Source organism: Aedes aegypti, chromosome 2 (genome assembly GCF_002204515.2).
Source record: "Aedes aegypti strain LVP_AGWG chromosome 2, AaegL5.0 Primary Assembly, whole genome shotgun sequence".
NCBI lineage: Eukaryota > Metazoa > Arthropoda > Insecta > Diptera > Culicidae > Aedes > Aedes aegypti.
In genome coordinates, this window is record NC_035108.1 from 209,183,777 (window position 1) to 209,194,877 (window position 11,101).

At 40.6% G+C, this 11,101-nt stretch overlaps 2 long non-coding RNA genes across 2 annotated transcripts; both read right to left on the bottom strand.

Moving 5' to 3' along the window:
- Positions 1-1,130: 1,130 nt before the first annotated feature.
- LOC110676343 lies at positions 1,131-2,000 on the bottom strand. The gene is made up of 2 exons (XR_002500288.1): positions 1,722-2,000; positions 1,131-1,647 (listed from the first exon to the last, which is right to left on the bottom strand). It is a non-coding gene; the product is annotated as an uncharacterized LOC110676343 (long non-coding RNA).
- Positions 2,001-9,191: 7,191 nt separating this feature from the next.
- Positions 9,192-10,061, bottom strand: LOC110676344. Its single transcript, XR_002500289.1, has 2 exons — positions 9,783-10,061; positions 9,192-9,708 (listed from the first exon to the last, which is right to left on the bottom strand). It is a non-coding gene; the product is annotated as an uncharacterized LOC110676344 (long non-coding RNA).
- Positions 10,062-11,101: the final 1,040 nt, after the last annotated feature.

The following is an 11,101-nucleotide window of genomic DNA, read 5'->3' on the forward strand; positions in this document are numbered from 1 at the left end:
TTTGTTTATCTCAAAAATCTGTGATCTGTGATCACAGATATCTGTAGGGAAGAACAGGAAAAATTCTGTGTAATTACAGATAAATCTGTGTATGTGGCATCACTGCTTTAACGACGTATGAGCCTCTGTACGTGCCATAAATTCTTTTGTTCTCATGACTTTTAATGTGCACCGTGTGGTGGTGCTGTCTCGCTCTCTCTCACGGGCAACTTGAAAACAGGGCGCACAGTAAAAGTCAAACGTTTTATGGCATGCATAGGCTCATTTCGTTGCCGCGTCGATTCGGCTCACTCGCTATGCATCTTCTTGTTCATTTTTTATCGCTTGTGCTTGGACCGAACGTAGAAACTGTCGTAGTAAGAAGCTTAAGATTACACTGAATGAAATTCACTATCGATTATAATTTGAGAAGTAATACAATGACAAATTAAATTTGTTTGTTCCCATAATCATACATCATAAATATCTACTGCAGTTTTCTATTTGATCTTCAATACTACAGTCTTTGTCACCGGTTGAAACCGCAGAATCATGAGTAATTGATCTGTGAGGACCAGAGCTGTATTGGACACTTCTTCCAGATTGTCGACGCAACATTTTGAACCAATCCACACTATACCAAAATCTATGTAATTAGTATGGTGAAACTGTACACGTAAATTAGTGTATGACAAAAAGTTTGTAGATCACGGTTCTGTGATCAATCTAGTAATCGTATGTGTGTTCAAAATGCTGAACATGAACACGAGAGCAATCAAAGGAACATTTGCGAACGCTCACAGAACATGAGCGTTCAAAATGCATCTCTGCTTTGGATACTCACCTTTTGTATTTATTTGCAGCGTAAATATTAATCTTAGCAATTTAGTGTCTTCAGCACTTTTATTAACCAATGTATGCTCTACCACTAGGCATGATTTTTTTTTTTAAACAGGATAAACAAGAAAATATTTCAAGAAAGTCAGAATAAATATTCACAAGGTTTAAAACATTTGTTACTGGCGGGTCAGAAGGACCCGTTTGTATCTCTGTATGCCGGCAAGCTAGGGCCTGTGTCTTTTCTCTCAGAGTCGGCGTACTTGGCTATTCAGGAGTTCTTTCCTTCTTAAATAATCTGAATGAAGTGGAAATTATCATTTAACCTTTTATTTCCTAACTTACATGCATGTGTGTCTGTATAGTGTGTCGTTGGGCCGGCCTTTTGGTGATGATGCGCTGCTCTCGATGGGGTCTGCCACATGAGGGGGATTACGTGTTGCTGGGAATGAAGACTAGGTGTATTCCACTCAAATCGGCAGGAAAGTCCTGCTGGGGTGGTTTTCCGCGACGCTTTGGATGGTTGGTCCCAATAACATGCAGAGAGGGATTCAACGTGCCTGGTAGACGCAGAAGACGTCGTGAACTTGCTTCTGAGGATGGCCTGATCGTCACACAATGGCTTGGGGGTTATCTGCCACAACTGCCTGGTATATCCTTACAATCCGGCGATCTGTGTCTATGGGCGTTCTCCAAAGGATCAAGGATTAATCCGACCTCTAAAACCCACAGATTTCGCGAGCTGGAGTCTCCGGCGAGATTCGGCCCGTAGCTAACCAATTCGCTCTGGTACTTCACGTGGTCGTGGGTGAGAACTTGCACCCTTGGGTCCTGATAGGAACAATAATTCCACAATACGGCTTCATTAGAGGGTACCTGGGCTATTTTAGTTTGTATGTTCATACCTGATTCGCTTTCAGTAGACTCTAAGTCAAAATTCCACTATATCACGGCTTTGATTTTATCGTAACGAAATAGTTTCCGACTCGCTCAAGAGGTAAAGTGGAAAGAATCTTTGGCTTATCAAGCAATAGCCAGGTACCTCTCATTTACCCCAATTCAGCATGTTTTTCTCTTTCTCTCTCCTTGGTCCCTTTAATTGTATGTGGCAGCCCGTTTTGCTGTTTAGCAGTGAGTACGAGGGGTATAGTGTTATGTATGAGTGTTTTAACAAATTTTGTTCCCTAGATTCGTCTTTTTAAACTTTTGAGTGTGCATGCTTTTAAGTTATTTATTTATTACTACTTTTCAATGTATTTTGAATTAATTTTAAACATTTATTTTACTATTACTATACTATTAAGTATTAAATTATAAGATAAACACCTATTTACACAGCAAACATGGGATTTAAGGTCTTGACGGTAACACTACCTACTGTTCCCCCCTAAAAATTAATCAAACACGGTTTTGATTTAATTTTTTTTTTACTATTGTTCAATTCATTTTCAATCATTCCAGGGTTGAGTCGCACTTTTCGTGCCTTCGTTTGCAGACAAAAACCAGCATGGATTGCGTGCATCCAACAAATAGATTCCTCAAGCATTACTGAGGTCAATTGTTTACGCAATTATTTTCGCGACCTGTTTATTTAGTCTTGTATTCTTCCAATTTCCGAAACTGCATACTGTTTCGAGAAAGAATTAAACTAATTCCTCTTAATCAAACTAAGTTTATCTCGATGATCCGGTTTTGAATGTCATTACTTGCTATGTTTTCTTGGCCTGATTATGTCGAAAGAATCGAAGTCAGAAGGATTCATTATGGATTTTGAAAATAGTGAACTTGAAGCTATCGATTATAGTAGGGCATTGAACGGGTACCAACGTTTTTCGGCCTAGCGAATAAGAAATTATACGTTTTAAGTCCTTTTTTCTTTGATCGGTTGAACTTCTCTATCGCAACTACCTAATTCGATTATGAACTTTTAAATCCACCGAAATATCCCTTTAAAACATGAAACAAAATACCAATCGACACAGCAAAACATTATCAAATCATCAAACTTATTGTCTCACTCTAACATTTTTTTTTTTTCAACGAATCAACACAGATATACAATCATTACCACAAAAGACGTGTACGACGTAACATCGAGGCTGAACTGCAATTATCCAACGATTTATCAGTCATTCTTTTACTTTACAACAAGAAGGTTAAGCGGAGAAATCGTCTGGAACACCAGGCTTGAGGTCAGCGGAAGAGAATATTCCTAAATTTTTACCGCTCTCATCGAGAAGCTCGTAAGAGCTCGTTCCTCGACGAGAAACTATAGTGCAAAGTGTGTACGCTGGTCCTAATTTTGCGTTATAGGAGTCCCCAGCCGAAGATTGCGTGAAGGTTCGCTTATACACCTTCTGCCCTACCTGATAAATAGGGGCAGGCTTGCGAAACCGAAGGTTATAGGCTCTACTGCTCTTCTCATGAGCTTTTTTTAAGTTCTTATTTACAATGTCCTGAATTTGTTGATCCACCTTCAATTTTTGTTTGTGCCTCTCCGCTTCCGTGACATCAGTAGTGATCGGATCGTGACGATGCTCACCACCACTGATCACAATTTCGTGGCCAAATAAGATCATATATGGCGTAAGGCCCGTGGAGGAGTGAGTTGTATTGTTCAGAGTGTGTTCAACTTCTGAAATTCGTGTATCCCATAAACGTTGATTGGATCTAACATACGTTCGGATACATGCGTTTATGCTGCGGTTTAGGCGCTCAACAGGGTTCGCCTGGCTGTGATGCCTTGAGTTCGCCCAGTGTTTGACCTGATAATAACTTAAAAAATTCTGGAAGGACTTGCTGAGAAAACTCGTCGCATTATCACTTATTAAGACCTCAGGCACCGAAAAACGTCGAAACCATTGCTCTTCGAGAATTTTGATAATCAGATCCGTAGCTATTTTTTTTACCGGCACCAGCATAGTCCATTTAGAATAGACATCCAGGATCACTAATAGGTGTGCATGACCGGATTTCGACCGAGGCAGAGATTGGATGAAATCAATTGCCAAAATCTGAAAGGGTTTGGTAGCTAAACGTGCATTTCCCATAATCGGATGTTGTGAAGTAGTGGTAGGTTTGCATTCTTTGCAAATTCGACACCGTTCGACATATTTTCGAACGGAGGTAGCCATTTTAGGCCAAAAGTACCTCGTTCGGAGTTTATCGAGAAGTTTCTCATATCCAATATGGAACGATTCATCGTGCTCTTTTCGGAGAATCTTCTCGCGGGATTTTTCCGGAACACAAAGTTTCCATTCGAACCGAAAATCTAAAACGTCGGTTTTGCTGGGAACGAATTTAAAAAGCTTTTCCTCTTCTACTTTATAGTCGAGGCACTCATCAGGTTCAGAGAGCACTTTATGATACAAAGTTGAGTACCATGCGTCTCCCTCATCGAGAGAGGCCGTCTCCATTGAACGGGAGAGAGCATCCGGGATCACATTATCCCTCCCCTTTCTGTGTCGAATCTCAAAGTCATATCCTTGCAGCTCAATGCTCCATCTGCTAAGCCTCGATGATGTCCGCCACTTCCCATTCATAATATGGGTAAGGGACGATGCATCAGTTATTACCACAAACCTTGTCCCTTCGATATACGGCCTAAATTTGTCAATGGCGGTCAGCACGGCTAAGCCTTCTTTCTCAGAAGCCGCATAAGCTTGTTGTGCCGGCGAAAGCTTTTGCGAGAAATATGCCACAACTTTCTCTCCGCTCTCATGCTGCTGCGTTAATATTGCGGCGATGGCACTGTCGCTCGCATCCGTTTGGATTTGAAATTGCAGTAGAAAATTTGGATTCGCAAGAACCGGAGCTGCGATCAACTTTTCCTTAAGTTGGAAAAAAGCCTTCTCTGCAGATGGGTTCCAAACAATAGTTTTTGGTTTCTTTTTCAAAAGATTTGTTAAAGGTACAGAGATCTCACTAAAGCGAGGAATAAACCGTCGATAATAATTCGACATTCCTAAAAAACGGCGCAGAGCTCGTAGTGATGTCGGGCGCTCATAATTTATGATAGCCTCGACACGGTCTGGGTTCGGTCGTAGGCCTTCAGCCGAAATAATATACCCGAGGTAAGGTAACTCTTTCAGGCAGAACTTCGATTTATCGAGATTTATTGATAAGTTGGCCAATCGCAAGCGACGGGCAACTTCCTTTAACGACTCGAGGTGGGCTTCGAATGTGCTGCTTACTACAACGATGTCGTCGAGGTAGACAAACACACTCGGTTCCAGTTCACCGTACCCTAAGACCTCGTCCATTAACCGAGCTAGTGTAGCAGGACTATTGACTAAGCCAAAAGGTAGTCGGGTGAACTGGAACAATCCTCTACCCAACACCGAGAACGCCGTATACTTTCGTGAGCTAGGGTCAAGGGGTATCTGTAGGAATGCTTTTGTTAAATCAATCGTGGTTAAGAATCTACTCGACCCTAGCCGACTTAGTATACGATCTTGGTGTGGGAGAGGATAAGCATCCCTCCTTGTCCGATCGTTCAACCTTCTTGCGTCTAAACAAAGACGAACTTCCCCAGTGGGCTTGAGGACAGGAACGGTACTCAGGGCCCACTCGCTCTTACTCGGTTCAATGACCTGCTGACTGAGCATTTTATCTAGTTCAATGTTAACTTTGCGCTGTATTTCGGGAGAAGTTGGATAGGGGTTTATTCTCACCGGTGGAGAGTGTTTAAACTCTTCCTTAAGCTCATTTTTATGAGAAATAAGAGAAGTTACCCCGAGAACTTCTCCCTCAATCGCTGTTTTGAAGAGCTTTTTGACCTCTTCCAATTGAAGTTTTTGCTCAGATGTGAGAATCTCTATATCACCTTCTGGCTCTTCGCCTCCAATCTCATCCCCTCCAACTTCATCGTTTTCCAACTCCTCTACGATATTACTTTGGTCGCTACGTATAGTGGGTTCAAGGCCAAATGATTTCCAAAAATCTCCATACCCTAAAATCAACCTTCGTTTGAGATTTGGGGCAATCAAAGCGGGAATTATTTTATTCTCATTATTGAAGGTCACAGGGAGGTGGACGTATCCTTCAACTTTCACCGGTGAACCTGAAGCGGTTTTAAGTGACACGTCCGTGGGAAAAACTTTCAATTTTAAATCTTTTACCAGCTTTCTACAACCAACTCCGAGAACTGTCCTGTGAGCCCCACTATCGAGTAGTCCACATATCTCTCTCCCCAGAACCCATATTTTTGCGAATGGTCGGTTATCTCCGGCGATTCGTACAAAAAGCTCACCGATTTCCATATCTGAGAAATAATCTTCTTTCGAAATTGGCTCAAACCCGTTAGTTAATAAGTCGGTGTAAACTTGCTCGATTGTGGAAGGATTTGTAGGCAACACGTCAGCTTGCCTCCTCAAGCTGAGCTCTGCTCGTTTTTTTGGCAGAGCGGACATTCAGGGGTAATAACGTCTAAAAAGCCGCATAATCTACAAAACTTTTTTCGCTTTTCCGAGCAGTCACCATAATGATGCCCATGTTTCCTGCAGTTATAGCAAGTGCCTATCGGTGGGCGAACATACCGATCCGATAACGCTTTCAAGGTACCCTTGGATGACCCCTCAACAGGATCCACACTGCTCTGCCCTTTCATTCCCTCATTTGGTTCGTCTCGCTGTTTATTTTTCTCACTCTCCAGATTTTTCTTGGGTTTGTTCTGAGAGAAAGCTCGCGAATTGTTTCCATTTCCTGAATTTAATTTTGATTTCGAACTGTTCGTAGTCGATATCTCGTTCACCTGATGAACTTTAAGGCGGGTTTCGTTAGACTTTTGAAACATGTTCCAATTATTTTCGTCGATTATACGGCCATATTTTTTTAGCCTTGATATAGACTTAATGCCCGACCCTGTTAGTGCGTTTTTGTAATCGTATCGCATGTTTCGCCAAACAATTTCAAATTTCCGTTGATCTGAAATTGGTTTGGTCATTGATTGGAAAAGCTTTTGCATATCGTGTAGATAGTCAACGAACTTTTCTCCACGAGACTGTCGCCGGTTGGTAGCCTGAATTTCAATCTGAAAATCTAGATCTGGCGGTAAAAATTCGCGTTTAAGTTCCCTTTTTAACGCTGACCAGTTACGGAAGTCACGATTCTCAAAGCCTTCCATAAACCAGTCCTTGGCTCGTCCACTGAATAAGTGGATCGCACCACGAAAAAGCTCTCTATCGGAAATGTCTTCTGATTTACAGCGCATTTTCACTTCCTTGAGGAATTCAGCCAACCGACGCCCCTGGTCCTTCCCGTCATATTTTAATTTCCATTCTGAAATAGGAATTCTCCTAAAGCTTCTCCTAGTTTTCCTCTCCTTCCTATGTTTTCTCTTTCTATACTTTTTATCATCGCTCGATATCCAGGAACTTTCAGAACTCGAATCGCTGAACGTTTCTGAACTACTAGAACTCGTCGTGCTACTAGTGGACGTGGAAATCGTTGAAAAGCTCACCTTTCGGTGGCGCTTTTTGCTTCGGTTTGCCTTAGACAAACTTCGTGTTTTCCCTTTTTTATCCTCTCTCTTTCTTTCTTTTGCTCGTTTTTCCTGTCCCAATCTAGCTCTCGAAGACTCTTCCCTAGAACTCTCAGAAGTGCTTTCCTCCGACGTTAGTCGTTTACTAACACGTTTTGATGAGTGTTCTTCATTTTCAGATTTTTCTGAATCCTCTTCTCCTGTAGAATCAACAAACTCTTTACCTACCCCTAATTTGCTTTTTAATTTACTTTCCAACCCTTCTGTAGAGCTTCCCTGACTGTTTTTCACGCGTTCGTTCAGATTGATCAATAATTTCTCTAATCGCTTTTTCCGTTCAATGTTTTCTTCCGCCTCCTTCATCCTTTGTTCTTCCATAGCCAACTCCCTTTCTTTCATTAGACTTTGTTGTTCCGTAGTTTGCAGAACAAAAGCTTTCAAGTGATGGATAATATCTTTAACGTTTTCTTGCTTTCCATCTTCGTAACTCGTGAGTACCTTAAGAATCTCTTCAGATCTTCCCATCGAAGCTTCTAACTCTTGTTTCTTGGAACTCAAGGTCTTCTTTTTCACTCCCCCACTTACCTCATCTAATGCGATCGCCTCTTCTAACTCTTTGCCTGAAACTGTGTCATTGAGGATCTCAATCTCACTCCTTACTTCTTCCAAAACTTGGCTTATTTCTGTTTCTAACGACGGAACTTCTTTTGTCTCCTCAACCTGTCCCATTTCTGGAAAATGTTTTCGAAACATTTTCCCTGCTTGCCTTCCCAGTTCAGCAATATCATCCAAATACTCGTTTGATTCGGGGGATTTGAAAAGCATAAAGATTCGCACACGATAATGAACAAGTCGAGTACAGAGTTTTTCTCTCTGACGAGCATCGGCTTTCGGATTGTCAAGTAATCCACCGATAACAAGCAGCTTTGACCGTATTATCTCTAACTCTTCAATCACCGATCTCCAGCAAGGAGCTGTAACAAACCTGTTTGTATCCCTTTCTTTTCTCATTTGATCCTTTAGCTTTCTCCGTTTAATACTTTCATGTTCATCTAAGCCATACAGAATATTTCTCGTGAGTAGCTCATGTTCTACCTCATCAATTGACAGATGAGACACGTCTAACTTCTTGTATAGTGATTGCAGATCCATAGCTTCCTCGAAAATCAGAAAAAATAAACTAATTGAGCTATCCAAAGCAAATTGAAAATCCTATATGTATAGAATCCGACCAGTAACTCTTGCCGAAAATTGTAAAAAAAAAATTGAAAATCCTAGTTTTATAGAATCCGACAGGTAATTCTTGTCGAAAATTATTGAGAAAAAAAAAATTGAAAATCCTAGTTTTATACGCCGAACCGATTAATGATTCCTGACAAAAATATTCACTATAAATTTGATAATCCTAGTTGTATATCGAGATCCGAATGGTGAACCTCCGCGAATCACTCTTCGAGATTCAAAACAGAATTATGTTTCGAACAATTAGTCGAATCAAGACCCAATAAACCGTATTTTTTTAATTCCACGCAGAAACACTACCGCTATTTGGAAAAAGCACACCAAACTGCTAACTTTCGTAAGTGTTCGCGCACTAGTAGAATGATTTAATGAATTTTTGAACTAATCCCCAACTATTTTCCGCAATGTCTCCGTTTCAACACTCAATCCTTTTGTTTGCCGTACCCTATGCACACTCTTAGATAACTAATGAATTGAAGAACTCTTGAAAGCCTTTGTTTAAGCTGGGCGCCAATTGTTACTGGCGGGTCAGAAGGACCCGTTTGTATCTCTGTATGCCGGCAAGCTAGGGCCTGTGTCTTTTCTCTCAGAGTCGGCGTACTTGGCTATTCAGGAGTTCTTTCCTTCTTAAATAATCTGAATGAAGTGGAAATTATCATTTAACCTTTTATTTCCTAACTTACATGCATGTGTGTCTGTATAGTGTGTCGTTGGGCCGGCCTTTTGGTGATGATGCGCTGCTCTCGATGGGGTCTGCCACATGAGGGGGATTACGTGTTGCTGGGAATGAAGACTAGGTGTATTCCACTCAAATCGGCAGGAAAGTCCTGCTGGGGTGGTTTTCCGCGACGCTTTGGATGGTTGGTCCCAATAACATGCAGAGAGGGATTCAACGTGCCTGGTAGACGCAGAAGACGTCGTGAACTTGCTTCTGAGGATGGCCTGATCGTCACACAATGGCTTGGGGGTTATCTGCCACAACTGCCTGGTATATCCTTACAATCCGGCGATCTGTGTCTATGGGCGTTCTCCAAAGGATCAAGGATTAATCCGACCTCTAAAACCCACAGATTTCGCGAGCTGGAGTCTCCGGCGAGATTCGGCCCGTAGCTAACCAATTCGCTCTGGTACTTCACGTGGTCGTGGGTGAGAACTTGCACCCTTGGGTCCTGATAGGAACAATAATTCCACAATACGGCTTCATTAGAGGGTACCTGGGCTATTTTAGTTTGTATGTTCATACCTGATTCGCTTTCAGTAGACTCTAAGTCAAAATTCCACTATATCACGGCTTTGATTTTATCGTAACGAAATAGTTTCCGACTCGCTCAAGAGGTAAAGTGGAAAGAATCTTTGGCTTATCAAGCAATAGCCAGGTACCTCTCATTTACCCCAATTCAGCATGTTTTTCTCTTTCTCTCTCCTTGGTCCCTTTAATTGTATGTGGCAGCCCGTTTTGCTGTTTAGCAGTGAGTACGAGGGGTATAGTGTTATGTATGAGTGTTTTAACAAATTTTGTTCCCTAGATTCGTCTTTTTAAACTTTTGAGTGTGCATGCTTTTAAGTTATTTATTTATTACTACTTTTCAATGTATTTTGAATTAATTTTAAACATTTATTTTACTATTACTATACTATTAAGTATTAAATTATAAGATAAACACCTATTTACACAGCAAACATGGGATTTAAGGTCTTGACGGTAACACATTGGCTATGCAAACATTGTTTGAATTTTTCCCATGTCGTGGAAATTTATTGGGAGCATCACAAAACTATCGAATCGAGATGTTTCATAAAAATCTTGTGATTTGGTTTGCTTAAAATTGTTGTTTTATTAAAATAATTGAGCAAAGGACTTATTTTTACGACATTTATTTTATTATAATGTTTTAGTTTATATATTTTACAACATAAAATAAATATTTGGAAAAGTGAATAGACATAAACCACACATATTTCAACATGTACCAGTGACAAGTTTACTACATAATCTCTAACAAATTAGTCATATTTTACGTGAATTTGCAGTACAAAACAATTACATCCTTCAGTTGCTTAATATACTACTCTTAACGTTCAACGCTCCGTCATCGTAATCATCGTCATCATTGAAACTTCAAAAGCAGTTTTTCTGTTCATAACTTAAAATTATTCGATGAAAATGTGTACACTGTGTTTCGGTTGGAGAATAGACCACAGTGAACACATTTTCCTGTAAATTTTCTTGATTTTGAACGGAAAAACTGGTTTTGAAAATTCCGAAATCAATGACGGATCCTGCCCCCTTAAGGCGAAGTAGGCCGTCATTGAAATTTGTACATGTCGTTGATGATTGCTGCTTATTCATCTCACGATTTTGAATCAAAGAAAATCAGTTGGTTTTGCTTTGACACAGCTGAAAAAGTATCAGCATACTTTATGCATGTTAGCGCGAACAGTGATAATATATTTTTCAAGTCAATATAAACTCTCAATATTGAGTTTTATCACTTTGAAATGCAAGCCGAAAAGTCATCATTAGCCTTAAGCTAGCTTCAAACCGCTAAGAAGCTAAAAGCA